Below are 12,323 nucleotides of genomic sequence, written 5' to 3'. Positions count from 1 at the left end.
AGAGAAATGAAGCCCATGTCTCACAACACAGTGGGCTACAGATATTGGTTATCCGCAGCTGTCTGTGCATTCACACCAAATTGTACACCATTGATACTTCACACACACACACACACACACACACACACACACACACACACACACACACACACACACACACACACACTGGATAGGAATACACACATATATCTAAGGCCAACATAATATAATATGTCAAACATACACACACTAAGATGTGGGGACAAGAAAGACAGACAGCGACAGAGAGAATTCCATTATGAGGCATGTCCCACCCACTACACATCCCATTGGCCTGTATCACACGATGTGCTGATGTCATTCACTGTAGAAATACCTTTGTCTAGCCCTCAGCCCAATAGTGTCAGTGGTGCTAGTGATAACTGTGTAACACTACAGTACAAATAGGTATCCATGTAGCAGTTGTAATCTCAGTCCTGTCAAATGTAAAACTGTGTGTGAGTGTGTGTGTGTGTGTGTGTGTGTGTGTGTGTGTGTGTGTGTGTGTGTGTGTGTGTGTGTGTGTGTGTGTGTGTGTGTGTGTGTGTGTTTGTGTCTTTCTAGATGAATGTGGTTGAGGCCATTCACACTCACTAAACTTCCCTTACTTCTCCTTCAGCACTGCTGCTGATATCACTCACCTTCAAAGATACCTTTGGACAGCTCTCCAGCATATAGGCACTGTGGTGCTTGTGATAACTGTGTGATACTATAGTGTGGCAAACTAGTTAGGTAGGAGTTCAGTCCTGATCCTGGTGACTGTGTGAATGTGAGTGTTTGTGTGAGTGAGTGTGTGTATCCTTGCAGAGATCTTGTTTTGTGGTCATTAACACTTACAACACTTCCCTTACCCCTCCTTTAGCACTGCTGCTGATGTCACTCACCTTCAAAGATACCTTTGCAAAGCTCTCCAACATGTAAGCTCAATGGCATGTGCGATCAGTGTGGAAGCAATAACTACATGGATAGGGGATTGAATTTTACTCCTGGCATTTGATTGTGTCTGCACATATGTCTACATATTTATGTCTGTACCTCAAAGATTTTTGCCCCATTTACACCCAGTACACATCTCAGTGCCTGACTTTAGCAGTCCTGCAGATATCATCCACCTTAGAAGTACCTGTTGGCACCCCTAACCCATGGAAGGTCAGTGGTGCATGTGGTAAATGCATAACCATAATGGTCCAAAAAGATAGTTAGATAGAGGTTTGAACCTCACCCCTGGCAAATGTAAATGTGAGTGTAGGGTTAAATATATTGTGGAATCTCTCACCCACTACATCACCCAACACCAGTATTTACAAAGGCTGGTGATGTTCCTCATCTTAGAAGTACCTTGGGACAGCATCCATCCTATAAACTCCATGGCAATAAAAGCAGTACACTGTAGTAGTAATACATAGCTAGGTAGGGATTTGAAACTCAGTACTGGCGTGTGTGTCTGCCATCAGTATTTTATTTGGGGGTCGGTGTGATTGTGTAATAACAGGATTTATTGGGGGGTGTTTTTCGCTAAACTATTATGTTGAGGACCTAGTATATGTCACAATGACTTGGTGTAGACAATCCACAGCCCTAATGATCTAGTGCCATGTAAAATGACATGGGACAGTATGGATTAGTGAACAATATAGGCAACCCTTCTAATACTCAGAGACCACTCTCCACCCACGTATCATATACAAACACACTTGGCTAGGCAACAATCACTATATCAGTAGTTCCCCTGCATATTGCCTCAGAGATAGTACCCACGGTGTGATTGCAGTGGACTACATGCCTGTTGACCACAACAGTGGAACTGACACCAGAAAGTAGTTTGATGTGTTACATCTCTTGACTGTGTGTTATCATGCAAGTAAAAGGACATGGCACCCTGTTCCATCCCCTCAGTAGCCCAATCAATGTGTACAGTGGCCCTTTTGCCATGTTTCCCACTGGGCGGCTGCAACAACTGTACAGTCTGCAAATGTAAACCACAAAGGGAATACTATGCCTTATACACATGCCCTGTATGGACACATGCCACTAACTCCACTGAATACCCGTATCATACTGTCAATGTAAGTGCAATCACTACCTCAGTTACATAGCCAGGTCTCACCAAATTAGGTCAGGAATACTACATCAGAAGACACCAATCTGTCCACACAACATGCCCAGAGACCTCAAGCACACTTCCACACATCAAAGAACATGCATGTGGGACATGTTCATAACCCAGACACTGTCCATGTTACGGAATATAGACCACATACATGGGAAGCAGTGCACATCACTGGAAATCCACAACAGAAATCTGGATGTGTGGATGGGGAATACAATACCCACTCCTGGGGACCACTCCAGTGACTATACTCCTGAGCCGCACTGGGGGCTATTTTCATGTGGCCTGATGCCAGGATATTCCCTTGGGCTAGATTTGTAGAGCCTTCAGGCCCATTCACCTAATACACACATATGAAGCAATGAACCTATGTATCTCAGTACTGGCAAGTGTGTGTGTGCGTGTGTGTGTGTGTGTGTGTGTGTGTGTGTGTGTGTGTGTGTGTGTGTGTGTGTGTGTGTGTGTGTGTGTGTGTGTGTGTGTGTGTGTGTGTGTGTGTGTGTGTGTGTGTGTGTGTGTGTGTGTGTGTGTGTGTGTGTGTGTATGTGGGTGTGTGTGCATGTGTGAATAGTGATCCCAATGTGTTTGGTTGATGAATATCCCCTGTGGCTGTGGTTATTGGCAATCAGAGGTGTGTCCAAACCAGAGGATGTACCATTCTCCATTCTACAACAGATGTTGTACATCAACATATACCTATGTACAACCCTCAGCCCTATAATCTTTGAGGCATATTCAATCACTGTGTTACAAACCGGGGATTACCGTGCACATACTGTACCCTGCCTATGACATGGTGGATGTGTCACCACACTGCCATACCCTATGGCCTTGCTGCAGGTCCACATCCTGGTGACACACAGATGCCTAGAAAGGAAATGGGATACAGCATGTGAGAACACATTCACTCAGCACTTCACTTGTGGGGGAAGAGAGGGGTAGAGCTGGCACTGGATGTATTGCCACAACTTTGGCCGTTATCTGTTGTCTCAGGATAGGTATTAGCTTTGTGCAGTAACTTGCAGCACTTGTGTTTAATGCTGTGGAGGTTGGTGTAACTATCAAAGGCTATTGTGACTGTCATCAGTGTCTGCTGCATCTTTGCTGCCATAGATGCCTGTCGGGGATTCCATGAGGGATCTAAAGTTGTGTTTGAGGCTAATAAGGGAGTTCAACAGTCATGGGACACCACCTTTCCCTGCAACAGTGTCCTCCTTCTGGTGTACACTTTAGTAATGGCAGGGGACCATTAGATTTCTCCCAGTGTTTGGAGGAAAGTGTCTGGGTTCTGTTGGCTCTGGCTAGTACCATGCATTCATGTACCTGTTTGCATAGTGCCTATGTGTATGATTCCACAGTCATGCAGCTACTTCCCATTGCCATGGGTGTAGTGAAGACACCCACCCCTGTTTCCTTGGCTGCAAAGTCAGCTTTGGAGAGGTTTTGCCAGGCAGTTATCTTTGTGGGGGGGGGGGGGGTGGCTGACATGTTGAGTTCCATGTTGATTACAGCCTGTGTGAATCTCACCATGCAGGGATTGAGATCTGTGGATGAGCAACAGTCCCATATTTAAGTGGTCAACACAGGTCAAGGTTGTTGCATCCTCTACCAGAGGTCAGTATGAGCTGGTCCAGGGCAATGGAAATGATGAATCCCAGAGGTGTTGGGCCACTGTACTGGTGCTTGGCTACATTCACCAGGTGATGGAGGGGTAGTTGAAAACTCATACTATGTCAATGTTGCTTTGGACCATCATAGATGGCAGGGTGTTGAGGAATGTGCATTGCCAGTCTAGGGATATAGATGTGGACCCATAGCAGGCTATGGTCTGGATTGCACTATTACCCCAAGGCAGTTGTACCAGAAGTATCTCCAATGCATTATGATGGGATACTGGACTGGAGGTGTTCCTATCCATAATGAATATGGAGACACCACCTGTGGAGGTGTGGTATGGTCTATGTTTGGGGGCTGACAGCTGTGGAGTGCATCATAGCCTGATACTGCAGGTCTTCTGTCTGCTGCTGTGAACCACCTCTCCATTACAGCAGACATATGTCCTCCACTCCAACAACTGCTATGAGTGACTGCATCCTGACAGTTAGATCTCCACTGTTGAGCAGCATGACCCTCAGACTGTATACATGTGTAGCTGTTATGGTGGTAATAACATTAGGAACACTGCCTAATAAGGCACCATAGGGGTGGCAAGACACTTAGCCAGTAGCTGGCAACACAGGGGTGACAGATGTAGGACATCCGTGGCAAGTCATTGGGTTTTGTCAATCATGTCATCCCAAGCAGAGAGGTTCTGTAGCCCCTGAGAATGACACATAACACGTAAGCTAATGTTGCAGTCAAACAATGTTGCAGTCAACCATCTGTTGATAGTAAGTCTTGAACCCAGTACCCTGTACACTATAGTCGCAGCACCTAACCACTAAGCCATCACCGCAGCATCCTTCTGGGTGACAGCAGTACACTGCCCAGGGCTACTGTCACATCTGCCTGGACCACATAGTCAGAGAGTTCAACCATGTCTCCTGTCACACCCACATGGATACAGAGTGATACTCTTAGTTGTTGTGGAGTGACATGACTGGCTGTGTCATGTGTTGGATGCTGGCATGTGATTGATATTTGGTTGTTATCTGCTCCATATTCAATGTAGTGAGTGGGATGTGTGTGTCTCAGTAATGAGTTACCTATGATCACTGTATTGTGCAAGGTGGTTAGCCTTAGGGGCTTAGGTTGGGGGCACACTGTGTAGATTAAGTATGTGTCCCTTGGCATGTGCCATGTCAAGTTGTCTGTGTGGGTATCTGCCTTGCTGGTCTGTGCTGTTTGGGTAGATGTCCATTAAGCGCCTCTGGGAAGGTGGGTGTGTGGCTTTTCACTGTATGTCAGGGCTGTCAAAGTGGGTGGCATGGTGAGCTATGTGTTTCACATGATGTGGTGCAGGTGTTGATCTTATCCTCTTGACCTGCTAGTCCAGTCTTTGCTGGAGAGTGCATATGTCCACATTGGGAGATATATGGGTAACCTTCACAGGTCTGAGCGTTTGGAGTTTAGATGGGAGGGTTGTCTGTGTACATGAGGCAGTTGCAACAGTGCCCCAGTATGGACAAGTGCACCAGTTTAATGGGTGAAAGCACAGATAACTGCCCTTTAAACATGCCAGGAGGCATGGACATAACTAGTAAGTACCAGGGTGACATCTGTGATGAACAAGTGCTGCTGACAGCTCACAGGTGTGCCACACTTCTTGATACAATAACTTGTTGAAGTGCCAAGCCATAATGCTACTGGAAATGCAAGACAGAAAGAACTAGCATGATATACGGGTGGAACAGAAGGCAGACTGTCTGCCACTTGTAATACTTTACCACAGCTGTGCAGTTATCAGCAGCTTTGGCCATGTGAAAATTCAGTAAGCTCTGTAGCATGTGGAGCAACTGTGTAACACTATAGTAGACATACCTAGATAGGCAGGAGTTCTAATCCCAATACTGGCAAGTGTGTGTGAATCATATACTGTCTGGCTCATACCATTTTTGACCTGTTTGCTCCGCTTTACATTTCCCTTCACTCCAATTTAGTAGACCTGTTGATGTCATCCACTTCAGAAGTACTTTTGGTAGAGTTGAAAATGTATAAGCTCTGTGGTGCATCACATAACTGCGTAGCACCACAGTAGGAATACCTACATAGGCAGGAGTTTTAATCCCAATACTGGCAAGTATGTGTGTGTGAATCATGTACTGTTTGGCTCATACTATTTTTGACCTGTGTACTACTCTTCACTCCAATTTAGTAGACCTGTTGATGTCATTCACCTTAAAAGTACCTTTGGAAGAGTTGGAAATGTATAAGCTCTGGGGAACAATGCATAACTGTGTCACACTATAGTAGGAATACGTAGGTAGGCAGGAGTTCTAATCCCACTACTGACAAGTGTGTGTGCATATGTATGTAGGTATGAATTATGTACTGTCTGGCTCATACCATTTTTGACCTGTGTACTACCCTTTACACTTCCCTTCACTCCGATTTAGTAGACCTGTTGATGTCATCCACCTTAGAAGCACCTTTGGAAGAGGTGGACATGTGCAAGCTCTGTGGCTCGTCTCATAACTGCTGAAAACTATATTAGGAATACCAAGACAGGCAGGTGTTCTAATCCTAATGCTTGCAACTGTGTGTGTGTGAGGATCATATTTTGTGTGCCTTATACCATTTTGATGTGTATACCATAAATGGCTGGTGACCACCTCCCACTGCCATTATTTTATATAGTGTGGTAACAGCATCTGCCACACATGCAACAGGTTAAACCATTGTACAGTCTTCTGTACAGATGTGTCTGGAATATCCATATGTTTGAAACCTATACGTGGTCAGATGTGGTCTGTGTGCCTTAACAATGCCCATGTATGTGATATTATAGCCAATTAGGCCACAGTGAGTGTACTGACACACATGGCAGCATGAGGTATCATACCTGACTGAAACATCATGCTGATAGGACGTCTGCCACCCTCACAGGTGGCCAGCCTAGTAGTGCAATACATGAGCCCGGATGCTTGGTTTTACAAGTGAACTATACCAATTATGGGTCACATTAAAGGCTGGAAGAGGTGTAGACTGTCATACTGTGGTCCTAATTAGTATGTAACAGGAACACCTTGTATCTTAAGAGGGGTTTGTACACAATTCATATCCACTGTATACCAGTAATGTGCCATGCATGACCCTACCTTAGGCCGTTTGGCCAGCACAATATGCTGGCCTCTGTCCAGATGACTTGGCACTGACAAGCTGTGAGGTATGCTTTAGGAATGTTGAATTGACATCACATAGGCCCCAGTGGTGACAATTGTGATGCAATACAGTTACCCCTGCACAAGTGAACATGCACAACAAGCAATATAGCCATTACATAAAGCAATATAGCTATTACTGATGGTTGTGTGCATGGTAAATAGCATGAGTGTCACATGCTTGGGATACTGCCTGGCAACAACAGAACAATATCATACTCACTAGCTTCAGGCTGCTGTCCAATATGCAGACCAGAGGGTCCTAGGTAGTTGTGAGAGGGAGTTATCGTCAGCAGATGCACATGTGGCCTTGGTACAGGATGGATGCACCATGTCTGCACATCTGCAGTACTAACTGCAATAATACATAATGTCCTGTCTTCACCATAGATGTGCACCTCTGTGCATTAGAAAATCCCATCCACAACTGCAATAGGACCTGACACATGCATGTAGATACAATACAGATACATGTATGTCTGATACATTAGTGTACTAATACCCACTCGGCCCTTACATGCATGCTGTTCATCCAGTGTGGTGTGTGTGTGTGTGTGTGTGTGTGTGTGTGTGTGTGTGTGTGTGTGTGTGTGTGTGTGTGTGTGTGTGTGTGTGTGCAACCCACCTCCACAATGCTTCCCTCAGCATCATGGCTTGTGCATTCAATATGCGGCACAAGTGTGGTGAGGATCTCCTTGGTGGGTGTCAGTGAGGGCTGGATGGCAGGGCACCCACCTGTGGCTAGCCGGTCCCTCGCTACAGCAGCAGCCCATTGATAGGCATTGCATTTGAGGTTGTCGGCCCGATGCTGCACATGCTCATAAGTTTTGCTGTGCAGGCCGCCATCATTTACCCTGCGGACCACACTGTTCCACAGGACAGTCCTCTCCTCTTCGTCCAAATGACAGGGCATAATGTCCAATCACATATTGGGTGATGATGTCTGTTTCCCCAACAGAGAATGGTGGACTCTGCATGTTAGCTGGAAGACATAAACAGGAAAAAGATCACAGGACCTCATACGCTTGACAAAATGCACATCAACAGTGGATATTACTTGCAAATAATCCACACTACACCAAAACCCTCCAAGCTATCATGGCTACAGCAGCTTGCATTACATGCCTGTCCCTGAGCTATCTTATTCCCCCCAATGTTGGACACTTGATTGCATAATTCTCTAACCTCCATTCATTTCTGTGTAGAGGGTTGACAGTGGGCATCTTCCATGTGGATGGTGTGTGGATAGTGGCAGGCCTGTGTTTGACTGTGGTGTGTGATAGAGCTTGGAGCACATGCCTGAAGTCATGTAGGAGGCAGACACTGATGTTATTATGCCCCATGGAGATATGCTGTTTTTGCAATCAGTAGGCAATATGTCCATGCTCACCATGGCTGAGGTCAGAAGTGTGGTTGATGTGCATATCACCCTGTACAACTGGGATGGACAGAGTAGCAATGTTCCCACCTAACCTGTGTGATGCAGGTTGCCTATATCCATGGCATGTGTGTATGAAGTGTTCTTTACCACTAGTACAGGGTGAATTGTGTTGTTTCATTTGAGACTTACAACATATGTGGAGACATGATTGCAATTGTCCTTGGTGGTGTGGATATGTCCGATTCATAGTCATAGTCAACCTTACAAGAAGTCACCTGTGAACTTACATGCTTGCTCAAATATAGGTGGACTTGCTTCAAAGTTGTTGCCTGCACCTATGTGTCCCTGTACAGCCAATGTAGCAATCTATTATGAGGTTTGTGTATTGCTGCTGTCCACCAAAGGGGATTACTCTACCTTGGTGGAGGCTGGATATACAGGTCAGGTAAGGCTGTGTCCATATAGCTACAGTGGATATGAAGAGTACACACCCCTGATGCACTGCCTGGTATTTGTGCAATTGAACATGACACCACAATAACTCATTTCATAACAATTCACACCTGTCGTGTGACCTATAGCCTGTACAATTCAATTAAAAACATAACAATCGGGTATGTGAAAATATATGGAAATAATACTCAGTACAATAAGCCAGCTGAATGAGTGTGCACACCCTTAAACTGATATGTTGTGTATGCACCTCTTGAGATGGTTACATCATTCATCCATCTTGGTCTGGACTCAACATCATGGAACATCTTCACTTGGCAATAGTTGGTTACCTTCCTAGAAACACCTTTGATTGTATTTCAAAGGAATTGTACAGGTTAGGGGTCACATAGAGATGATAAACATTATGAAATGATCTTCTGTGGTCTGATTGACATACAGCACACATACCTGGTACTCTGACAGGGGTGTGTACACTTGTGATATCCACTGTATATAGCTGTAGATATAGCTGGTAGTGGTAGGCATGGACAGAGGGTCATAACACAGGTGGACACTTCTCTGATTAATAGCTGACTATCATGCCTACTCTAGTACCCATATCAGTGGCAGGGCACTGCAACAACCAGTAGCTGTTCACATTTTGGTCTGTTGTATGCACTGACACTGATATTACACACATGTGCAGCATGCACAACCTATGTACCTGAATGCTTGAAACCATTGTGATTTAGTATCATGCATTCCAGCTGAACATAAGCATACATACATGTGCTCAGGGGATACCTGGTATACATTTCTGTTATATGTTAGTATGGCACACTGCAGTTACAGTCTTGCCACTCAATCATACATCTCAACCTGTTAAAGCAGTACATCTGGACAATGGCACACATAAATGGGTGTCAAAGGGGACATCGGTATTGATTCTGTATTAATACAGCTGCACCATACATTAGTACATTGATTGCACAGTAGGGTTTGACATCAGTCTGATAACCTGGAAAATGTCCAACAGTCATAAGTAGGCTATCATGTTATAATACTCTCTTAAAACATAAACCCACTACTCTTGCAGCAGATGGTATACCTGCTCATTTCCTAAAAATGGCTACCGACTCTCTATCCTACACAGTCTCAATCTTAATCAACCGCTCCATACAGGAATCCCACATCCCTCAACTATGGAAAATCTCTTACATCATTCCCCTTCATAAGGGTGGAAATTCCTATGATTTCTCTAACTATTGCCCCATAGCCATTCTGTCTCCTTTTTAAAAGACACTTGAGAAATGCATACACTCTCAGGTCATGCAGTTCCCAGACTCTAACAAGCTCTTGTCCTCTACGCAACATGGTTTCTGCCAACACCACAGCACAATCTCAGCCCTTCTCCCTTTCAAAAACCTGGTTAACCAACATAGAAATAACAACAGATTTGTATCTGCTATATTCCTGCACCTCTCCAAAGCATTTGACATGGTTTCCCACTCCATTCTAATAGATGTTCTTACCTCTCTGTCCTTTGACCCTAACACTTTGGCATGGTTTAAAAACCATCTATCAGACCGGCAACAAGCTGTCCAGTGGCAAGGAGTTATGTCGTCTTTACTCCTAACTACCACTGGTGTACCTCAAGGTTCCATACTCGGTCCACTCCTCTTTTCTATCTTTGCCAACAATCTACATACCTCTACCCTACAGGCTTCACTCATACAGTATGCAGATGATTCCACCCTGATCTGCTCCGCCCCAAATCTTACCACCCTACAGCATCTTGCCCAGGAATCTTTTACCTCAGTAGAAATGTGGATCACAGATATTCAACTTATCTTAAATCCCAACAAAACGAAGCTACTTCTATTTACCCCAAACAAATCAAAAACCACTCCACTCTCCTTCTCTATCTCCTCTAGTAATGGAACTGTCATTTCACCCTCTCTCCACACCAACCTGCTTGGGGTTGAAATAGATAACAACCTACACTTTGACATCCATATCTCTCAAACTATTAAAAAGGTACACAAAAATGGGGTTCCTGTACAGACAAAAAGACTTTCTATCAGATCAAGCTCGGGTCACCCTAGCTCAAACCCACCTTCTTTCCATACTCATGTACGCAGCACCTATTCTCACCTATGTAAGAAAATCTGACCTGGAGAAACTTGAGTTGTGTTATAACAAAATTGCCAAGTTTGAAAAAAATTCCCTCTTTAGAACACACCATTGTATACCTCTTAGGCAACTTCAGTGGCTTGAGCTCCCACAATTATTAACCTACCAGCAACTAGTCATAGCTTATAACAACCTAAAATATCCTGAAAAAACTCCAGCCCTTAGGGAACTACTGACTAACTATATTCCAAATCGACCACTCCGCTCTGCCAACAAATCACTCCTCTCTACCTCCACAGCCAACAACACAGCGGGTAAAGCTCTATTTTCTCACAGTATAGCAAACATTTGGAATAATCTCCCTCCCTCGGAGGCTCATCTTATTAGCTCTTGGCTATGTCCATGTTTTGCTTAATCCTAGTGTATGCTACCACCATCTTTCTCTCTTCTCTCCAATTATCAGACCCTTAGTAAAACTGGAAGCAACAAATGATATCCCTTAACATTTAGAAATGTTGTTGTGATCTCTGCATATTTTGATGACTAACTTAATGTTCACTTGTATATATTGCTGGTATGATCTTTCTTTGTGTACTGTTCTATTATGCACAAAATACTGCTCAATAACAACGTCTTTACTTTACATTATGTACTATTATTATCATTGTCTGTTGTATTAATTAAGTGGAGCTTTTCTCCCTGGGCCTCCACTGTAAATGGACCTCATCCAGTCGGACCATCCCGGTTAACATTTGTAGAATAAATAAAAATTAAATAAATAAAAATAATGTAATTGCTCACAGACTTGCCAATGGTTTAGCTGACATAACACAGGTATATGTGTATGTGACTATAGATATCAGTCACAAATGTGCTTATTGTCCAGGAGAACACTGTAGAGTTGAATGTTATTAATTCAATATATCACATGCCGTTCAACACACATGTCTGCAAAAGTACTTTAGTATGCACATGCCCTATTGCCCTATATAGGTCTCTTAGCTTTACAAGGCAAACATGTGTCATACTCATAATCACAGGTAACATGAATATGGAAAACATCCCATTAACTGGCCTAGCAGTGGCACAGTCACAACTGTTTGACAGTCACCCCTGTGGTTGACTTGAAATATTCCTGTTACAAACATAGAATGTTCGTAGAATGATACATTTAGCATTATGGTGAATATTCTTAAGGATGTGGAGTCTTAAACTCAAGTGCTTGTCATTACTTGATGAATTCAAAACTCAGCTTTTCTCCAGAGAAGTACAGATCTTAAGAGGAACAGGCAAAAATGCATGATGGTAAAATGTGGACATTCTGTGAAGATCTGTACAGTTGAGAGGTATGTCTGTGATATCTCCCACTGCAGAGAGAGCCTGATGCTATGGCCATAGCAGATGTTTAGCAGGACATTAGTACATG

General features: G+C 44.0%; 1 protein-coding gene across 1 annotated transcript in view; it reads right to left on the bottom strand.

Annotated features, from left to right (window-relative positions):
* Positions 1-12,323, bottom strand: part of LOC122810404 — a 2,461,722-nt gene that overhangs the window by 1,316,186 nt on the left and 1,133,213 nt on the right. The gene's annotated exons all lie outside the window — the stretch shown is intronic.

The sequence above is a fragment of the Protopterus annectens genome, chromosome 8.part1 (assembly GCF_019279795.1).
Source record: "Protopterus annectens isolate FY-2018-M chromosome 8.part1, PAN1.0, whole genome shotgun sequence".
NCBI lineage: Eukaryota > Metazoa > Chordata > Ceratodontiformes > Protopteridae > Protopterus > Protopterus annectens.
The sequence above is the reverse complement of the archived record's forward strand: the minus strand, read 5'-3'. Positions and strand labels throughout refer to the sequence as shown.